The sequence below is a fragment of the Myodes glareolus genome, chromosome X (genome assembly GCF_982192425.1).
Source record: "Myodes glareolus chromosome X, mMyoGla1.1, whole genome shotgun sequence".
NCBI classification, from domain to species: domain Eukaryota; kingdom Metazoa; phylum Chordata; class Mammalia; order Rodentia; family Cricetidae; genus Myodes; species Myodes glareolus.
The window spans coordinates 89148168-89170222 of NC_142053.1; the positions used below are offsets into that span (position 1 = coordinate 89148168).

Below are 22055 nucleotides of genomic sequence, written 5' to 3' on the forward strand. Positions count from 1 at the left end.
CCGTGGTTATGGTGACCTTGGTGAGCTCTGCTCAATGATAAAGGGAGCCCATTTCTCATAAGGACACATGTCCTGTGGGAGTCACACATCTGACAGAATAAATGTGGACAGTCATTCCCTTTCCTTAGCATAGATGGAGGAGGAGGTATTACTAGCTACTAGGCAGCCTAGCCATTTGGATCCAAATAAGACAGTCAAGAAGGAGGAAGTAATTTTAAAGAGTTAAGTAAATTCTAAAGCCTCAATAGATCTGTGTGGCGCTTTGACTCAGTTTGAAGAGCTGCTGCCTGGGCCCAGGTGGTGCCTTTCTCCTCTCAGAGCATTTTCATTGCTGTTGAAGAGACAAATAATCGTGGCAACTCTTATAAAGAAAAATAGAACAGGGGTGGCTTACAGTTCAGGGGTTCAGTCCATTATCATCATGATGGGGAGAATGGCAGGGTGCAGGCAGACATGGTGCTGCAGGGGTAGCTGAGAGCCCTACATCTTGGAGGCAACAGGAAGTCAACTGAGACACTGGGAGGGATCCTAAGATTAGGAAGCCTCAAAGCCTGCCCCCACAGTGACACCCTTCTTCCCACAAGGCCATGCCCCCTCCCTCACAGACACACCTCCTAATAGTGTCCCTACCTATGAGAGTATGGGGGCCAATTACATTTAGACTACTGCACCTCCCTTCAGTGAACTCTGAGCCAAGGTCACTCAGGTTCTCTGCAGGTACAGGGCATGGAATAAAAGAAGGGGGATCCCATGCTAGCAGTGGGCGAGAGAATATGAGCTAGAGGTGCAATTTGCAGTGTTGTGTCTCACTTCAGCTGGGTCAGAGACAGTTATAATGAATGGCTGGTTGAGCCTCTAGGCTTTCCTCAGGTGTTGGCTCATCCCTGTCTTTGGGTGTCTCTTCCTTTCTTCACTTTTCCAAGACCTCAATTTGGACAGAATGCTTCCTGTTCCTGCCCTAAATCCATAAAAGCTCAGAGAGCCCCCCTCTAGCCTACTCAACCCCTGATCCCAACCCCACCCCATCTGTAAGGAAGACATTTTCTGTATCTAAATTGGCAGTCCCTTTGAGCTTCATATGAACATGGATCAGTTACCTTTTTGTTGCTGTGATAAGACTAGATTAAACAGAGTTGATATTGGGTTAAGTTTGAGGGGTTTAGATTGCTTAAGGTGGAGCAATGGGAGGACAGCAGGAACCTCTGAGTGAGCACACATCTCAATAGAGAAGCAGGAAGCAGGGAGCACACTGGGAAAGGGAGGAGTATTTTGGACCCTCAAGCCTTACCTGCAGGGACACATCGCCTCACACAAGGAAAGACCTATAGAATGTAGTGATAGGGGCGGTGGGCTGCGTTCCCACCACCCAGCTCCCAGCTAGCTTTACCCAAAATAATTACACAGAAACTGTATTCTTTTAAACATTGCCTGGCCCATTAGTTATTGCCTCTTATTGGCTAACTCTCACATCTTTTTTTTTCAAAATTTATTAAATTATAAAAGTATCCATTTTCGCCCCTAATCCCAACACCCTCCCACTTCCACTTCCCCCACTCCCTCTCCTCCTCCCTCTTTATCCCTAAGAGTAGTCAGGGTTTCCTGCCCTGTGGGAAGTTCAAGTTCCTCCCACATCCCTCCAGGTCCAGGAAGGTGAGTATCCAAACAGACTGGATCCCAAAAATCCAGTATATGCAGAGGAAACAAGTCCCAGTGTCATTGTCAATGGCTTTTCAGAAAGACTCTGGGCCAGCCACATCCAGAGAATCCGGTCACATTCAGAGAATCTGGTTAGATCAAGTGCTCGATCAGTTCCATTCCAGCTGGCCTTGGTGAACTCTCATTAGATCAGTCCCCTTGTATCAGTGGGTGATGGCACCCATCGCAGTCCTGATTTCTTTTTCCATTTCCTTCATCCTTCTGCTCCTCATTTGGACCATGGAGGGCTCAGTCCGGTGCTCCAATGTGGGTCTCCATCTGGATCACCATCCAACGTCGGATGAAGGTTTCCTCTGCTCTTGCCTTCTTTGTTCACGTTCTCCTTCCTTCTGCCTCTTGTTTGGACCTAGGGAGCTAGGTACAGTGTTCCAACGTGGGTCTCCGCCTCCATCTCCCTCCATCGCCAGATGAGGGTTCTGGCACTCTTGTCTATTTCCAATCTCCAGGAGAATAGCTACATGATTTTCATCAGGTTCACCTTCTTATTTAGCTTCTCTAGGATCACGAATAATAGGCTCAAAAACCTTTAATTATGGTTAGAATCCACTTATGAGTGAATACATACTGTGTTCCTCTTTTTGGGTCTGGCTTACCTCACTCAGTAAAGCGTTTTCTATTTCCATCCATTTACATGCAAAATTCAAGATGTCATTGTTTTTTACCGCTGAGTAAAACTCTAATGTGTATATGTTCCACACCTTTTTTAACCATTCTTCTATTGAGGGGCACCTAGGTTGTTTCCAGGTTCTGGCTATTACAAATAGTGCTGCTATGAACATAGTTGAACAAATGCTTTTGTAGTATGTTAGGGAATCTCCTGGGTATATTTCCAAGAGTGGAATTGCTGGGTCCTGAGGGAGGTTGACTCCCAGTTTCCTGAGAAACCGCCACACTGATTTCCACAGTGGCTGCACAAGTTTGCATTCCCACCAACAATGGATGAGTGTCCCCTCATTCCACATCCTCTCCAGCATAGGCTATCATTGGTGTTTTTGAGTTTGGCTATTCTGACAGGTGTAAGATGATATCTCAAAGTGGTTTTGATTTCCATTTCCCTGATCTTTAAGGAGGTTGAGCATGACCTTATGTGTCTTCGGCCATTCGAAGTTCATATGTTGAGAATTCTCTGTTCAGTTCAGTACCCCATTTTTTAATTGGGTTAATTAGAGTTTTAGTGTCTAGTTTCTTGAGTTCTTTGTATATTTTGGAGATCAGACCTTTGTCTGATGCACGGTTGGAGATGACCTTCTCCCAGTCAGAAGGTAGCCTTTTTGTCTTACTGACAGTGTCCTTTGCTTTACAGAAGCTTCTCAGTTTCAGTAGGTCCCATTTATTTATTGTTTCTCTTATTGTCTGCGCTCCTGGGGTTCTGCTTAGGAAGTGGTCTCCTGTGCCTATGTCTTGTAGACTGCTTCCTATTTTCTCTTCTATCAGGTTCAAAGTGGTCGGATTAATGTTGATGTCTTTAATCCATTTGGACCTGAGTTTTGTGCATGGTGATAGATATGGATCTATTTTCATTCTTCTACAGGTTGACATCCAGTTATGCCAGCACCATTTGTAAAAGATGCTATCCTTCTTCCATTGTATAGCTTTAGCTCCCTTGTCAAAAATCAGGTGTTCATACGTTTGTGGGTTAATACCCGGGTCTTCTATTCGATTCCATAGGTCGACTTCTCTGTTGTTATGCCAATACCAAGCTGTTTTCAACACTGTTGCTCTGTAATAGAATTTGAAGTCAGGGATGGTAATGCCTCCAGAAGTTCCTTTATTGTATAAGATTGTTTTGGCTATCCTGGGTTTTTTGTTTTTCCATATAAACTTGATTATTGTTCTCTCCAGGTCTGTGAAGAAGTTTGATTGGATTTTGATGGAATTGCACTGAATCTATAGATTGCTTTTGGTAGAATTGCCATTTTTACTATGTTGATTCTCCCAATCTAAGAGTAGGGTAGGTCTTTCCATTTTCTGGTATCCTCCTCAATTTCTTTCTTCAAGGACTTAAAGTTCTTATCAAATAGGTCTTTCACTTCCTTGGTTAGAGTTACCCCAAGATACTTTATGCTATTTGTGGCTATCATGAAAGGTGATGTTTCTCTGATTTCCCTCTCTGCTTCTTTATCCTTTGTGTATAGGAGGGCTACCAATTTTTTGGAGTTGATCTTGTATCCTGCTACATTACTAAAGGTGTTTATCAACTATAGGAGTTCTTTGGTAGAGTTTTTGGGGTCGCTTATGTACACTATCATATCGTCTGCAAATAACGAAAGTTGAACTTCATCCTTTCCAATTCGTATCCCTTTGAGCCCCTTATGTTGTCTTATTGCTATTGCTAGAACTTCAAGCACTCTATTGAAGAGGTATGGTGAGAGTGGACAGCCTTGTCGTGATCCTGATTTTAGTGGAAAGGCTTTGAGTTTCTCTCCATTCAATTTGATGTTAGCTGACAGCTTGCTGTATATTGCTTTTATTATATTTAGGTATGATCCTTGTATCTCCAGTGTCTCTAACACATTTATCATAAATGGGTGTTGAATTTTGTCCAATGCTTTTTCAACATCCAATGAAATGATCATATGGTTTTTTCTTTCAGTTTATTTATATGATGGATTACATTGATAGATTTGCATATGTTGAACCAGCCCTGCATCTCTGGGATGAAGACCACTTGATCATAATGGATAATTTTTCTAATGTATTCTTGGATTCGGTTTGCCAATATTTTATTGGGTAATTTTTGCGTCAATGTTCATGAGTGAGATTGGTCTGTAATTCTCTTTCTTGGTCGTGTCTTTGTGTGGTTTTGGTATCAGGGTAACTGTAGCCTCATAAAAAGAGTTTGGCAATGTTTCTTCTGTTTCAATATTGTGAAATACATTAAGGAGTATAGGTATTAGCTCTTCCTGGAAGTTCTGGTAGAATTCTGCATTGAAACCATCTGGTCCAGGGCTCTTTTTGGTAGGGAGATTTTTAATAACAGCTTCTAATTCTTCACGAATGACTGGTCTGTTTAGAGTGTTCACCTGGTCTTGGTTCAACTTTGGTATATGGTACTTATCTAAAAAAATGTCCATTTCTTGTGCATTTTCCAACTTTGTGGCATATAAATTTTCGTAGTAAGATCTAATGATTCTCTGAATTTCCTCTGTGTCTGTGGTTATGTCCCCCTTTTCATTTCTGATCTTATTAATTTGCATGTTCTCTCTCTGCCGTTTGATTAATTTGGATAGGGTTTTGTCAATCTTGTTGATTTTCTCCAAGAACCAGCTTTTTGATTCATTGATTCTTTGGATTGTTTTCTGTGTTTCTATTTTGCTGATTTCAGCCCTCAGTTTGATTATTTCCAGTCTTCTAGACCTCCTGGGTGAATCAGCTTCTTTTTTTCTAGAGCTTTCAAGTGTGCTGTTAAGTCTCCAATGTGTGCTTTCTCCGTTTTCTTTAATTGGGCACTTAGTGCTATGAACTTTCCTCTTAGCACTGCTTTCATAGTATCCCATAGGTTTGAGTATGTTGTGTCTTTATTTTCATTAAATTCAAGGAAGACTTTAATTTCTTTCTCTATTTCTTCTTTGACTCAGGGGTGATTCAGTAGTTGACTGTTCAACTTCCATGAATTTGTTGGCTTCCTGGGGGTAGCACTGTTGTTGAATTCTAACTTTAATCCATGGTGGTCTGACAAGACCCAGGTGGTTACTAATATTTTTTTGTATCTGTAGAAGTTTGCTTTGTTACCCAGTATGTGGTCAATTTTCGAGAAGGTTCCATGAGCTGCAGAGAAAAAGGTATATTCTTTCCTATTTGGGTGGAATGTTCTGTAGATGTCTGTTAAGTCCATTTGATACAATACCTCCAATAATTCTCTTATTTCTCTGTTAGGTTTCTGTCTGATTGTCCTGTCCATTGGTGAGAGAGGAGTGTTGAAGTCTCCTACTATTAGTGTGTGTGGTTTGATGACTGCCTTGAGTTCTAGAAGTGTTTCTTTTACATAAGTAGGAGGCTTTATATTAGGGGCATAGATATTCAGGATTGAGACTTCCTCCTGATGAATTGTTCCTGTTATGAGTATGAAATGTCCATCTCCATCTCTTCTGATTGATTTTAGTTTGAAGTCAATTTTGTTGGAAATTTGAATGGCCACACCTGCTTGTTTCTTAGGTCCGTTTGCTTGAAAAACCTTTTCCCAGCCCTTTACTCTGAGTAGATGTCTGTCTTTGTGGTTGAGGTGTGTTTCTTGTAAACAGCAGAATGTTGGATTCTGTTTTCGTATCCAATCTCTTAGTCTGTGCCTTTTTATAGGTGAGTTGAGTCTATTAATATTAAGTGATATTAATGACCAGTGGTTGTTGACTCCGGTTATTATGATTTTTTGTTTATTTGTTTAATAGAGTTTGTATGTGTCCCTTTTTTAAGTTAAGCTCGTGAAGGGTCGCTAGATGTCTGATTTATTGTAGACAGTGTTGGCAATGTTGGGTTCCTTGGGTTGCGATTTTCCTTCTATTACTTTCAGTAAGGCTGGGTTTGTGGCTACAAATTGTTTAAATTTGTTCTTATCCTGGAATATTTTGTTTTCTCCATTGATAGTGAACGATAGCTTGGCTGGGTATAGTAGTCTGGGCTTGCATCCATGGTCTCTTAGTTTCTGCAGTACCTCTATCCAGGACCTTCTGGCTTTCATGGTTTCCATAGAGAAGTCCGGTGTAAGTCTGATAGGTTTACCTTTATAAGTTACTTACCCTTTTTCCTTTGCATCTCTTAATATTCTTTCTTTAATCTGTATGTTTTGTGTTTTGATTATTATATGGTGAGGGGATTTTTTTTTATCAAGTCTATTCGGTGTTCTGTATGCTTCTTGAACCTTCATAGGAATATCATTCTTTAGGTTGGGAAAGTTTTCTTCTATAATTTTGTTGAATATATTTTCTGGGCCTTTGATCTGCAGTTCTTCTCCTTCTTCAATCCCTATTATTCTTAGATTTGTTTTTTTATTGTGTCTTGAATGTTTTGTGATGAGAATTTATTGGATTTGCTGTTTTCTTTGATCAGAGCATTTATTTTCTCTATGGTATCTTCAGACTCTGAGATTCGTTCTTCCATCTCTTGTATCCTATTGGTTATGCTTGATTCTGTAGTCTCTGTTCGTTTACCTAGATTTTCCATATCCAGCCGGCCCTCGTTTTGTGTTTTCTTCATTGCCTCCATTTCAGTTTTCAATTCTTGAACTGTTTCCATTACCTGTTTGATTGTTTTTTCTTGGTTTCCCAGTGTATCATTCATGGATTTACTCATTTCTTCGAACTTTTTGTTATATATCTCATCCATTTCTTTACTCATTTCTTCAATCTTTATGTTGTACTTCTCATCCAGTTCTTTAAGGGAGTTATTCATATCCTGTTTAAGGGACTCTATTGCTTTCATAATGGCATTTTTTTTCTGCTTCTTCTGAATTAAGAGATTCAAGACCTTCTATTGTAGGGTCATTGGGATCTGGTGTTTTCATGTTGTTTTTTAGATTGTTGGAGGCGTTCTTGCCTTGACGTCTGCCCATCTCTTCTTTAAATGATCTCTATTGGATCTTCTGGTACCAGGTCAGGTTCCCTTGTTGGGCAGGGACTTCACTGACAGAAGACCTACCTTTCCTCAGGCAGTCTATTGAAACACAGGCACTCCCTCCTGCCGGGTTGCACTCACAGCCCAGGCCTAGCGCACAAGGGAGTTGCTTTGGGGAGATCTTGTGGTCCCAGAGGGAAGGAGGGAAGAGAGGAAGGTGTGCCTGGATAAAGGCTGGGACGGGATTTGGGAGAGCTCTGCAGGGAGGAGCCGCCTCTGCCTGGTGACCAGAAATTCGAGGGGGGCGGGGAAAGTCTGAAATCCTCCTAGCCAAAGCCCTCGGGCCAGTAGCAAACTCACCCCTCCTCCAATGGATGTCTGCTAGAAGATCACTCTCTCTTGCTGGCCAGGAGTGTGGCTGAGCTGAGACAGAGCTTGCCTGTCCTCAGGCAGGCTCTCAAAGCAAAGGAACTGCCCCGCCGGCCTGAGCCCACAGCCCAGGCCCAGCATGCAAGGGAGCAGCTCTGGGGAGATCTTGTGGCCCCAGAGGGGAGGGGGGAAGAGAGGAAGGTGTACCTGGATAAAGGCTGGGATGGGATTCAGGAGAGCTCCGCCTAACTCTCACATCTTGATTCACCCCATGTCTAATAATATGTATGCCACAATGAGGTCCTGGCTTACCGGGAACGATTTCAGCATGTCTGAGCTGGCAGCTCCATGGCAGGCATCTCTCTGTCTCTGTTTCTTTCTCGCAGCAGTCTGTTCTGTCTACTCCGCCTATCTAAGTGGCTGTCCTACCAAAGTCCGAAGCAGTTTCTTTATTAACCAATGAAAGTAACACATAGACAGATGACCCTCCTCCATCATTTCCCCTTTTTCTGTTTAAACAAAAAAGAAGGCTTTCATTTTAACCTAGTAAAATTACATAGAGCAAAACAGTTATAAAGCAAGAATTACAGTTATATTATCTATATTTTATCTTTTATCATAACTAAGGAAAACTATAACTATAACTAACCATTCTTCGACTCCATCAAAGACTCCAGAAGGATATAATATTACCTAAGTTAACAAGAAGTAAGCAACTTCCAAAACTCTAGAAATGACAGAGACATCTCGCTGCCTGCACAGTCACCCAAAGTTCTTCTGTACCGTTGGGGCATCCATCTTCAGCCTACAGGCCCATAGCATCCAGCAGACATTTCCATGAAGCAGGAAATTTCAAAGGCAGTTCAGTCACTATCTGCTGTGTCCTGCAGAATGTCTCGCAGACTCTTTCATGAATCAGAAACCCTGAAAGATCATCTTACTTTTAGGCAAGTTCAGCAGTCCTCTCTCTGTGGGTTCTTCGTATTCAGTTTATGCATTAGTCCAGGCAAGAGCAGTTTCTTGCCCAAATGGCTAACGAACTCCATAAGGAGTCTCTTCAATGCCCATCTTCCTCTTGAAATAGCTGGTGCTGCCAGGAGCAGATGTGTGTCATTGTCTTGAAAAGCCCTAAGTTATTATAACATTTAAAATGCCATATTCTGTAGTCTTTAAAAGATATGAAGAATGCCTATCTAACTGAAATATATCTCTATATGTCTAGAAAATTAACATGACTACAAGCTTGACTATTATTAATGATTATCCATTAATAACCTATATTTCCTAATTATACATTACATTTTTTAAATGAACTATACAATCACAATACCTTAATCAAGATCAGAAATACTTATACTTATAACAAAATTGACCTTAAACTCCATGCCAAAGCAAATTATTCATATCTATACCATATCCTCCTTTAAATGTAAAATAACATTTATAAAGAATATTTGAAAACATGGGTGCAGCTTTTTTTTTAGACAGACTCACTCTAGTGTAGCCCATGGTGGCCTTGATCTAACAGAGATCCCACTGGATCTGTCTCACAAGTCCTGGGACTAAAGGAGTGTGCAAATCCTTCCTGGGCCCTAATGTCTTAGTTCTGCACTCTGATCTTTAGGCAAAATTTATCTGTTAAGACATAAACAAAATATCACTACACTTGACCCAGGGACACACCTCCTCCATCAATGTTACACTTCCTAATCCTTTTGAAAAAGGTCTACCTACTGGGGACCAAGAACTGCAGGACTCTATGAATGCCATGCTCCTTCACACCACCTGAGGACACAACTTCTCCCTCATTGACTTTGAACTTCCTGAATATCCTGACCACTCATGAAATACTTTGCTTTTCCACAGGGAAATTTTACCTCGTGGGTTGTACTCAGCTTTGACTGGTAGTGTGGGTGTTGCTTGTGCCATTTTCTGTTACTAGGAACTTTCCATGCTGGGGTCCTTACTGATCCAGAATTGAATCATTGTCCTGAAACCTACAGGCTACCACAACATGGTTGGGGACCAGTTTCTCCCAAATGAGGGGAAGTAAACACTCTCCTGGATAAGTTAGAAATCCAAGACACACCTCCCAATTGTTAGAAACAGACTGTAATGTCAGTGTTGCACAAAGGCACACACAAACAGAGTTCTCTCAGGTAGGCCAGTCCTTTGGAAAATGAGATGTGTCAGAACCTAATCCAGTCTAGAAACACACCGGACCAATATAGAACAGAACCTCAAACACACATTTTAACCCTGATGTACATGGTTAACCATACCTCAGTCCGTAGGTGGGAACTTGAATTCACAATCTGCCATGATTGTTTCCTTGGCACACAGCTGGTGAGGAAGCTCAGGAAGCATGAGTCCTCTCTGGGATTTGTTCACCTTTGTGGTTGCTGTTGTGTTTCTTTATTTCAATAACATTTCTCTGTGTGAGCACAGAGGGACAGTTTGAAAGATGTTCTTTATTACAGAATGCTTTCCATAGACGATTAAGGAAAGGCTTCTGTATAGCAGGATGTGTGTGTGCTACTGTGATACCATTGAGCTCCTTGCCTTGGAGTTGATAAGGTTTAAGAACATGGAGGACAGCAATATCAGGGGATGATATTCTCAGTCCAGTTCTTGCTCCTGAAGTCCAAGTTCCTTGTAGTTGAACTCAGTGTGGTTTCCTTGAGAACGATGTCCTTGAGGGGAAAGTGAGGAGGAAGATCTGTACTCCCTGGTTGCTTTGCCCAGACTCAGTTCATGGCAGAGCAAGAGCCATTCCATTAGACCCTCCTGGCATTTCTTGGCTCTAGGAAGTTTGAAGCAAGAGGCCAAAAAAACCACATTCAATTTTACCAAGAAAAGACACAGGCCACTTTTCTAGAGCTCCTGGTACCCTCAAGTGCCTATCCTCTCTCTGTCCTGCCAGCCTCAAGGCCACTGTGTGGGGCATACAGGTGGTATCCTTTGTTTACCCCTATCCTGGTCTCTAGTGATTTTCATCTGACAGTTAGCTGTCTTACTGCATGTCTTGAGGTTTTCCTCCCAGATGCTAATACAATTGTGCTTTGACTTCCTTCTGAAAGTCTATCTATCTATCTATCTATCTATCTATCTATCTATCTATCTATCTATCTATCCATCTATCATCTAGCTAGCTAGCTAGGTGTCCATCTATATCTATCTATCTATCTATCTATCTATCTATCTATCTATCTATCTATCTATCTTCTATCTATCTATCTATCTATCTATCCATTCATTCATCTATCCATCCATCTATATCTATCTTTCTTTCCATCCATCTATATCTATCTATCTATCTATTATCTATTAACTATCTATGTATAGATATAGATAATAAGGAGAGTCAGGACTCGAAAGAAGAAGCCCTTATTTTCCCAGAAACAGGAGATAATCTTTGTAGGAAATCAAGCTGAGGATCAGAGCCCATCTCTGAAACTTCTTGAATCACCACTGCTAGAGCCAGTGAAATTCCAGTGTGAGATCAGGAGTAATAAGGAAATGGTGTTCCTCACTCACGCTAGACACTCAGGACAAGAAGCCATCTGTTGGGACCCTGAGTACCTCGGGAACAACTACAGGAAAGGATTTCCAACCTTCCTGTCTTCACATACCAGACCATGTGGGCTGCAGAGACCAAGGCTCTCACCTGCCCCTCCCTGACACATCACCAAGTGGTACCTGATAGAGCCAGCTGAATCTCAGAAGTTCACTTTTCAGGTTAGAGGAGCTGTGCCAGCAATGCTCCACACACCCACGGATTTCTGCTGTTCTCAACCCTGGCCAAAAGGCTGCTTTTGCAGGGGGTAGTGGTGAATTCAGAGAGTCATCCCCGGTTACACTGCATGTGTTTATCATTCACCTGTCCTGCCTGCCTCAGGGTCTCTATTTCCTTCTGTGGACCCTACTTTTAGTCCAGATACTATTTCTTCATACAGGTATCTATAGAGAAAAGAACTTGCCATGAAGGACATTTTTGCTACATCTGACTATATTAGTAACAAGATTTTCTCCTGTTGACACAATACAGTGCTCAGCAGGTCCAAATTTAAGCAAAGAGTCCCTGAAGGTAATATTGTGTCTACACGCAGGACTGCGATTTAAATTAGAGCAGCAGTCACAAAATGGGAACCAGAACCTATGCAGCTTAAAGGAGTTCAGTTTGTACCAGGCCTTGCACAGAAGAGAAAAGCCAAAAGATCCACAAGTCTGAGAACGTGTGAAAGCTTGCTAGTAACCTGAGTGCTGATCACCCTCAGAAGGGAAGACTCTTTGGATGTTTGGTGTACCTGATGCAAAAGGGTTTCTGTGTTGCTAGTGGAAAGGACACTTAAGACAGAAAACAGGCTGGAACAATCTGAGATCCTGTCTCTGATAACAACATACCCTCCCCGTGACAACAGCCCAGTTTGTCACTGTTTGTAAAGCTGGTGCTGTGCACCAGTCACAGAGCCGCCAGTGTTCTCCATGATGAAGGTACGAAAATGCTCATGATGACAATAAAACCACTGGAAAGACCCTCTCCCCCTCTGTACGTTTACTGTAGAATGCTGGGACATGGTCACCGTGTCCTGAGCCCATGGCTGAATGCTAGTCAATGATGGTGAGGATTTACACTATAAGGCCCCGAGAGGCTACAAGGATGGGCCTGGCCCATAAAATACAATGCAGAAGAAGGGAAGCGATCCACAAGAAGAAACACGTGGTATGCTTTCTACTATATAGCTCCACAGAAACAACATTGCTTATGGAATTGCACCCTACAGCATTCCAAGCAGGGAGATCTGAGGAGCTGGCTGGACTTTCCAGATTTCATTATCAATTGCTTCAACCGCCAGGTTTCACACCTGTAGGTGGAAGGGTGTCAGTCTGGTTTTGCCCGATTCCTTCTTCTGACTCCTGCCCCAGGAGGAAAAAAACTCACTTATGGAAAAAACTTTGACCCAAGATTTGACTCATCTGTCACTGAGAACAACACAGGATAATGAAGCCTTGATGAAAGATAGAATGATTGTAACAAAAATTTGGGGGGCATCTTGAATTCATATGCACTGTTCCATATTTATTGAGATACACATTGGATCATCCTTATATCCCTGGCTGGAGTCTGCTTGGCCATGGTGTCGGATCTAATTTAATGCATTGTTGAATTTTATTTATAAGAGTTTTTGTACACTATTTTCATTAAGAGACTTTGTGCATACTCATGAGGGAAAGTGCTCTCAAATTTACTTTTGCTGTTAATGATTCCTTGCGCAGTTCGAGTAACAGGGTGATACTACTTTCAAGAACTGTGGTTGGTAGTGTTCTTTCCTTTCCATTTCATGGACTAATTTGAGCAGCAGTGCCCTCAGTCCTCTCATGGCCTGGTGGAACTCAGGTTGTCCTACCTGATCTTTAGCCTTTCAAAGTTGAAACGTTTTGTCATTTTTTACAGCTCCTTGATAGTCACTGATCTGTTCCTGTGGCCTATATCCACTTGGTTCCATTATGTTCAATCTAATGTATGCATACATGTATGCAGTTCTTGTAGAACATTTGAGAGTGAAAGGGAGGCCAACATGAGCATTGAAGTATGGTTGGGATTGACATCATGAAAATAAGACACTCATGTATGCAATGCTCAAAGATCATAATAAATGTTACAAAACAAAAGGATTGTCTCTACCCTCAGCATGGGTCGCCCTCTTGACCCCACACCCTGCTAGGTTCCATCTTCAGTGTGCTGACTATTCACATTTTCCACCCACTTATTTCAGTGTTCAACATTCTGAGGGACTGTGTGCTTCCATTCAATTTTGCTGCTGGATATTCTTATCCTAGCAGGATTCATCTGCTTTTAAAAATGTATAAACTCCTGTGTCATCAAGTGGAAGGTCTGTCCCTGACCCACACTGCCTGCAGCAATAGGGGAGCAGACACTCCACCTCCCCATCTCACCAGAGTAGTGCTACCCAGTGGGTGTGGACATGGGTGAGCCTTGTCAGAGGACATGGGATTGGGAGAGCTGGCCCCGCCCCCTCGTCAGACAAGGGTAAGCAAGGGTGAGGGAAACATGCCATTCCTTATAGTGCGAATTTTAATTGGTCTTAATAATAATACCCTGGTGTCAGATATTGGGGTAAAGTTGCCAGATCAGAGAGAAAAAGAGCAATTTACAGCCACCTCCTTCCTCGCCAACTCCTCATTCTGAAAGTCCTGTCTCCTCCTGCCTTATATTACTGTTTCCACCTTAGCGATGCAGGGATTAAAGGCATGAGTTTCCACCCCCTGGCTCAATTTTTCGTTTACTTAGAATGGAGCAACCTCATGTAATCCAGGGTGGTGTTGAATTCTAAATCTTCCTGCTTCCTATTCAAAGGTGGTGGGATTAAAGGCATATGCCACACTGGTCTGGCCTCTATGGCTAACCAGTTGTTAATGCCGCCCTCTGATCTTTAAGCATGTTTTATCTGGTAGAGCACAAACAAGACTTCATCAAAATGATCCCTCAAACTTTCCATCTGCAGGAAACAAGAGTTGACCTGGCCCCTCAAGAGATGCAGCATTAGGGAGAGTTGCCCGTGCCCCCCTCCTGGGAAAGCAGTAGAGCTGACAGTGTTGCTGGGGGGGACAGGTGAGCAAATTCTGAGAATGTAATGGTGAGTGATCCGATCTGGCCCTTCATCTAAAATACAGTGTCATGGGCAAGGGACAGGAGCACCCTCAGCACACCTTGAGGTCTGTGGAAGGTGGTGGAGCTGTCCATGTGGTCAGAAGACCCAAAGGGTTGGAGTTAGCCTTGCCTCTCACCAGCTGCAGCAGCCTGCAGAGTGAACCTTACTCATCGCCTGAGCAACACAGTAGAGCCGGCCCTGGTGGAATTGATTTGAGCGTGCTGGTCCTGGTAGTATAGGTTTGGGTGAGCTGGGCAGGAGCACAGAAGAAGAGGAGAAACAACCTCAAACCTTGCTGCTCACTGCATAAGGTGAGCTAGCCGGGGTGTTGCTGGAAAGCTCTCCCTTGTTTTGAGGATGAGGGAGATCTAGTAGTCTGACCAACCCAGCAACCACCCAGACCCCAAAACATGGCTAAGTATTGGCTCATCCCATCATCCACACCTTCTGTGATGTGCTGGAGCAGGTGAAAGAGCCAGGCCTGCAGACCCAAAGTTATAGGACCTTCATGACAAGGACAACAACAGAATATTCAAGAGGAGCCCTAGGGAGAGCTGCTGTCTATGGTGTAGCAAAACCAGAGCCCTGGGACCAGACCAATGACTCATTGCCTTTCACACTCGCGAGTGCATGAGGACTAAAGGGTTGGCTGTGTGACTCACTGAGTCACTACAACTTTCGCGATGAGATTTTCCTTTCCTTTCTTTCTCAATTCTTTTCATGTAAATTTTGTTTTCTTTTATCCTGGTTGGGGGAGTTAGTAAGTGTAGCAGGGAAATTGGAAGGGACAGGGTTATGGGTGGGATTGGGATCCCAGAAACAAAACTTACAAGGTAAAATTAAAAATGGTAGGTTGGGAACTTAATACGATATTGGACCTCGACTTCTGTAACAAACCCATTTCATAACTACAATACTCCTGGAAATGAGCACATCCATCAGAACAGAGACGATTACGTAGCCATCTCTGTGGGAAGACAGATGCGTTTCCACTGGGACTAACACAATATACCTGTATGTTTTCATGCTGTTTAATCACCTAAACTCTTTTTATTCAATTTCCCAACTTTGTCAGATACCGCAAAGTGAAATAAAGTGTCTGCTATACCCCCCAAACATGCTACATTTACTTATCTATTTAAATATCTGTCAACATGTGTGTCTGTGTGTATGCCTTTATTCATGCCTGTGGGTTTCTCATGGTGCACATGTACAAATCAGAGTAAAACACTTGGCAGATGTTTACCTTCTTAACACCATGTGGGTCCCTACCATCAAGCCGAGGTTGTTATTGGAGACAAAATGCTTTGTGACCAACAGCTTCACTTGTGTGTCATCTTGGAGACCCAAAGCTTCTTTTTATAGCATCCCTCAGTATTTGCCTAAGTACACTTCATCCTTGTCATCACCAGTCAATCCACGTTGCTCTCAGGTCAGCCATTCACATAGGCACTGGATGGGGGCCTGTTTGCAACCTTGAGAATTAATAGTTCTGAATATAGCCCATCAGCAGTGGACCAGACACTTAACCCCAGCACTTGGGTGGCAGAGGCAGATGGATCTCTGTGAGTATGAGGCTATTCTGATCTACAGAGTGAGTTTCAGATAGACACAAAAGGTACACAGAAAAACCCTATCTCAAAAAAGCAAAAAAAAAATATGAATAGTATGGTCTCCCAGCAACAAGAGTGGTGTGTCGAGTTTCTCAGGATCAGTTCCCTACTGACAACAAAATTACCTGGACGAATAACAGCTTACTCTGAACCTTCTGCAAGCCTACCGACTGATTAGAATTTCTGTAATAGTGGAGAGCTTGGGACACTGCAGCTCAGAGCTCAACTACACTTCATCTTGGGATACTTAGTCCCCCATGGTAGACTTTCACAGACCAGCCCTGTGCCTGACCTCACATCCTGTGACTGGCCGATGACTTGGAAAGGTATTAACTAACTAATGGATGACAAAAATTTAGATTCTACCAGTGTTACTAGATGGCATCTCAGGCCCATAGCACAGAATTCCCCACTTTGTTGCAAATGTGGTCTAATTTCTTCCAAGGTATTTTAAAATGGCTTGGCTCTTGACTATCCTTTGTTCTGGCACTATAAAAACATGATGAGCTAGTGACCACTTTGTAACTTGGAAGTCACGAAAACCCGAATTTGATATCAAAGGCTACAATTACTCATATGTGGGTGTAGAATAAACTCGATCCTGTCACCTGGAAGGTGAGAGTTGTGCTTCTATATGGAGTGGCTTCTCCACCAGCCTCTGTGGTAGAGTTAGAAAGTAACCTCTTTTCTTCTTGTTGTGATTGAACTTTCCTTAAAAAATGAATTAAACATCAGAATCCTGATGGCTGCAGTTGTACGTATCTGTTTATTGTAATGTATATTTTCTACATTCTGAGTCATATTTCCCTCATATGTTCACTTTCTATGAATATGTTTTATCTTCACTGTTAGCAGTGAACAGCTCAGACTTATGGCCCTGCTTTCCACTTTGAGGATTAGGAGTAGCTTCCCTCAGCTATGAACTGCAAGTGCATCCATCTTTGATCTTGACTGCAAACTCTGGAGTAGCCCTGACCCTGGGACAGTGACTGAGTCATGAGCAGATAATACAAATAATCCTGGATGAAACCATACTCAAAGGAACTAACTGGTCAGATTTCCTGTTACTAAAGCTCTCACAGATTCAGTTGACAGCTTCTCTCCTTCCCAAACATGTCTTCTTCACTCAGGCACCTCTCTTGTTAACCTTGGATAAGGACTTTTGCTTTTGCCACGTCCAATTCAGAACAAGACACAATAATCTGAGTTGAGAGGTGGAAGTGAGAAGGAAATTTCTCACCCTGATCTCTGGAGAATTTGGAGAAGATGGGGAAAGATGTTCACTGAAGTCGCCACATTTAGACAGGAAGACCTTGTGCCTGCAGGCCTGTGACAGATGGTTGAAACACCAGTAGCTCCAGGTGCAATCTAGGCAGCTGCAGGGCAAAAGTTTTTCTACTGACAAAGGTGACTGTCTGGCTTGCCAAACCTCTTGCCTCAGGCCCTGCTTTCTGATTTGACCAATAGCAGACACCTCACCTGTCAGAGAACAGGGAACGGAAATGACCAAATGTCTTTCAAGACCAAATGATAATGCCTGACCACTGTTTGCAGTTCTGGGAAGGGTGACGCTGTTTTTAAAGACAACAGTCAACTGCCTAGAAGGTGGGTACAGAAGTAGAGATGCCGTAATTAACGAGTTGTGCTCCCAACCCCAAGACTCATGAAAGAAAACCTAGTTTGATAATTTCTCATGCACCATTCTGATAAAGAAATTAAAATGCATTCTGTAGACATGAACATAGGTGAAATTGATCACAGATGTGAAAGGCCGGGACACAATTCTTCTAACCAGATTCAGTGAGGAAATGTCTGTGACAGTTTTAGCATGACCTTAATAGCAAGCATTGATGAAGCTCCCCCAGGGAAAGCTGAGACCGTCATTCCCAATGAATTTTCTCATTCCAGATAAAAGCTGCTCAGAAGACCCCGTCTAAGGAAAGAGTGGGGCAAATGAGTTCCTCTCTGGGAATTATTCATAGTTTAACAGAAGATGGCAAGTTGGTAAATGGGAGGGAACTGAAAGCAGCACAAACCAAGAAGTCTTTTCTTACTAAGAAGGAATGAGGAGACCATATTGTGGCCTGTACCTCTGGCAGAAGCCTTCCACCCCATTAGAGGTCAGGGCAGTTCCCTGAAAACCAGGCCAGCATCTCTGGTGGAAAATTCCCATTCTACATAATCCAGGCCTGCACCCTGAACACCATGTAAGATCTTCCCAACTCAGCTGGTGTCTCCCAAACTTAACCCCAACTGCCCATCTCTTTCTTGCTGCCATATCCTGGCCCAGAACTCTGGAAGAAACTTCCTATTCCACCAGAGGCCAGGCTAGCATCCTGAATCCAAGATAAGACTGCCTCACAACGCCCATTCTTGAGAACCTTATTCCAATTGCCGTTCCTCTTCTACTGACCATACCCAGGCCTACTCCTCTGGTGGAAGGATTCCATCCCATCAAAGACCAGGCCAGCATCTTGGAAACCAGGTATTCTACCCCAATTTCCCTACTGATGAGTGCCCAATATACCTGTTCCCACTCACCTAGTGAACACATCCCGGCCCACACCTCCCCTGAAAGCCCCTCTTTCACCAGAGCCCAGGCAGCATCCTCAATAACACTGCTCCTGACATTGTCCACTCAGGCCCCTCCTAGCACTTATTGTCCCTCTCTCCTTATCAATATTTCTATCTCTGCACCTCTGTAGCAAGCCTTCTTCTCCATCAGACGCCAGGCCAGAATTCTGATACCCAGAAATCAGACCAGAATCCTGAACCTCAGTGTCTTCAGGTTTCTATTGCTCTGAAGAGACACCAAGACCACAGAAACTTTTATGAAGATACACATTGAATGGAGAGGATCACTTGAGTCTTCTCTTCTTGATTTTTCTCATACTGTTCATTACTCTGCTCTCTGGGCTGTCTTTGGTGAGGAGGACCCCTGTGGAACTGTGGTCTGTATTTGCAATACATATCCAGTCTCACTGATACATGTCTCTTGTTTGTACCCTGGTGGCCAGCACCGTCCATCACTTGTCTTTGCTGGTCTTGTTGAGCTTGGCCTCCATGAGCAATTCTGATTGCTCCTTCTTTCCCCCACTCTCGCTATTTCCATAATTTTGCTGGGAATTCCGTGGAGAATCCCTACGACCTGGATAGCATCTCTACTGGTTATGCTCTGATGCATAATTACTGCCTTGAACTGGAACTCCACCAGGGCCGGCAACATTTGCTGCTCTGCACCCCTTTCTCCTTCAACATTATCAAACTCCACAGACTCTCCGTCTCCTACACTGCGAAGGCACTTCTTGGGGTTATTTTTCTTTAGGGCAATCTGGTATATGAATATGTCTTCTTTGGTGTCATTTCTGTTGAAGAAACTGTAACCCTTCTTTATGTTGAACCATTTTACTGTCTCCAAAACCTTCCTGAGATGAACTTCTCGTCCCTGCCAGCCGGCACTGCTGATGTGAGATAGCCTGGGATGTCTCTGCCCGAAGTGATGGTCATAGAGCCAGGCTTGGTGTCTGCAACCCTGAGGATGGCGCCAAGGGCAGGAACTGGCTGCTGGGTCTTGGCCTCACTGTTCATGGCTGCTGTAGTGGTGACTCCGGTCAGCAAGGACTGCTGTGTCTCCTCCCGTGGTGTACTGGTGACTAGGTCAGCAGCCCCGGTGGTGCTCTCAGGGCTCCCAGGGGCCCGCTCTCCACTCCCGGTGTCCATTGACCTCAAGAAAATAATCTTAAAACCAACTTTGTGATGAGGATAAAGGCCCTTAAACAGAGAAGAAAGGCAGCCTTAAATAAATCAAGAAAACACAACCACATATTTGGAGATTACCAGCAAATCCCTTCAAGAATGTCAAGAAATTTAAGAAAAAAAATCAAACAGGAGAAGGAAACTATTTAAGACATGAAAATTGGAATATAAGCAAAAAAGAAAACACTAACTGAGGTAATTCTGAAAATGGGAAATCTGTGTAAACAGATCGAAAATAGAGGTCCAGGAATCCCCAACAGAGTACAAGAAATGAAAGAGATAATCTCAGGTACAAAAATAAGAAAAAAGAAATAGATGGCTACGCCATCCCAGCTTTCTGCCTGGAACCTCTACCCTTCCCCTCTCCCTTTTTCGGGGCTTAAATTCCTCCATCTCAGCCACGGTGGGCGCCGAGGGCCGGGACAGGCGGTGAGTGCAAAGGGACGGGAGTCCCTTTGTTCTAATAGCTGGCCTTCAGCAACCTTAGACTGCAGGCAGGGAGACTTCTGACCAGCTAGGGGCTCTGATCCTGTACCAGAAGATACAATGGAGGGGTAAGTGTTCCTGACTGACACACAAGTCCGGTTAGGGAACACACAATATTCCCGCCATCCTTATCTCCCTGGCTACTCCAAAAGGGCAGCTTCCCCAAGCTAAACCCTCTCCCCTGCTACGCCATCCCAGCTTTCTGCCTGGAACCTCTACCCTTCCCCTCTCCCTTTTTTGGGGCTTAAATTCCTCCATCTCAGCCAGGGTGGGCACCGCGGGACATACAGGCGGTGAGTGCAAAGGGACGGAGTCCCTTTGTTCTAATAGCCTGCCTGCAGCAAGCTAAGGCTGCAGGCAAAGTGATTCCTGGATAGCAAGGGGCACTAATCCAGTAGAAGAAGACCCAGCAGAGGGAAGAGCCATTGGATAGCATCTGAATGAAGAGATGGGCAGGCGCCAAGGCAAGAATTCCTCCAAAAACCTGAAAAACAACATGAAAACACCAGATCCTAGCGATCTTAGGACAGAAGGACTTGAGCACCCTATTCCGGAAGAAGTGGAAAACAGTGTCATTATGAAAGCAATAGAGTCTCTTAAACAGGGTATGAATAACTCACTTAAAGAAATAGAAGACAAATATAACAAAAAGATGGAAGAAATGAGTAAAGAAATGGAAAACAAATATAACAAAAAGTTTGAAGAAATGAGTAAATTCGTAATTGATACCCTGGGAAACCAAGAAAAAACAATCAAACAGGTAATGGAATCAGTTCAAGAATTGAAAACTGAAATGGAGGCAGTGAAGAAAACACAAACCGAGGGCCGGCTGGATATGGAAAAGCTAGGTAAACAAACAGAGACTTCAGGAACAAGCATAACCAATAGAATACAAGAGATAGAAGAACGAATCTCAGATTATGAAGACACCATAGAGAAAATAAACGCTCTGACCAAAGAAAACAGCAAATCCAACAAATTCTCATCACAAAACATACAGGAAATATGGGACATAATCAAAAAACCAAATCTAAGAATAATAGGAGTAGAAGAAGGAGAAGAATTGTAGATCATAGGTCCAGAAAATATATTCAACAAAATTATAGAAGAAAACTTTCCCATCCTAAAGAGTGATATTCCTATGAAGGTGCAAGAAGCATACAGGACACCGAATAGACTGGATCAGAAAAAAACATCCCCTCGCCATATAATAATCAAAACACAAAGCATTCAGATTAAAGAAAGGATATTAAGAGCTGCAAAGGAAAAAGGTCAAGTAACCTATAAAGGTAAACCTATCAGACTTACACAGGACTTCTCTATGGAAACCATGAAAGCAAGAAGGTCCTGGATAGAGGTACTGCAGAAACTAAGGGACCATGGATGCAAGCCCAGACTACTATACCCAGCCAAGCTTTCATTCACTATCAACGGAGAAAACAAAATATTCCAGGATAAAAACAAATTTAAACAATACGTAACTACTAATCCAGCCTTACAGAGAATATTAGAAGGAAAATCACAACCTAAGAAATCCGACATTCCCAACACTGCCTACAATAACTCAGACATCTAGCGACCCTTCACTAGCACAACCCAAAGAAGGAAAACGCATACACTCTACTACCCAAAAAAAAAAAAAAATGACCGGAGTCAACAACCAGTGGTCATTAATATCTCTTAATATCAATGGACTCAATTCACCTATAAAGAGGCACAGACTTAGAGATTGGATATGAAAACAGGATCCAACATTCTGCTGTTTACAAGAAACACACCTCAACCACAAAGACAGACACCTACTCAGAGTAAAGGGTTGGGAAAAGGTTTTCCAAGCAAATGGACCTAAGAAACAAGCGGGTGTGGCCATTCTAATATCTAACAAAATCGACTT

General features: G+C 43.0%; 1 pseudogene; it reads right to left on the reverse strand.

Moving 5' to 3' along the window:
- Window positions 1-18542: 18542 nt before the first annotated feature.
- Window positions 18543-19507, reverse strand: LOC148117407 (Y-box-binding protein 1 pseudogene; annotated as a pseudogene).
- Between the last annotated feature and the right edge of the window lie 2548 nt (window positions 19508-22055).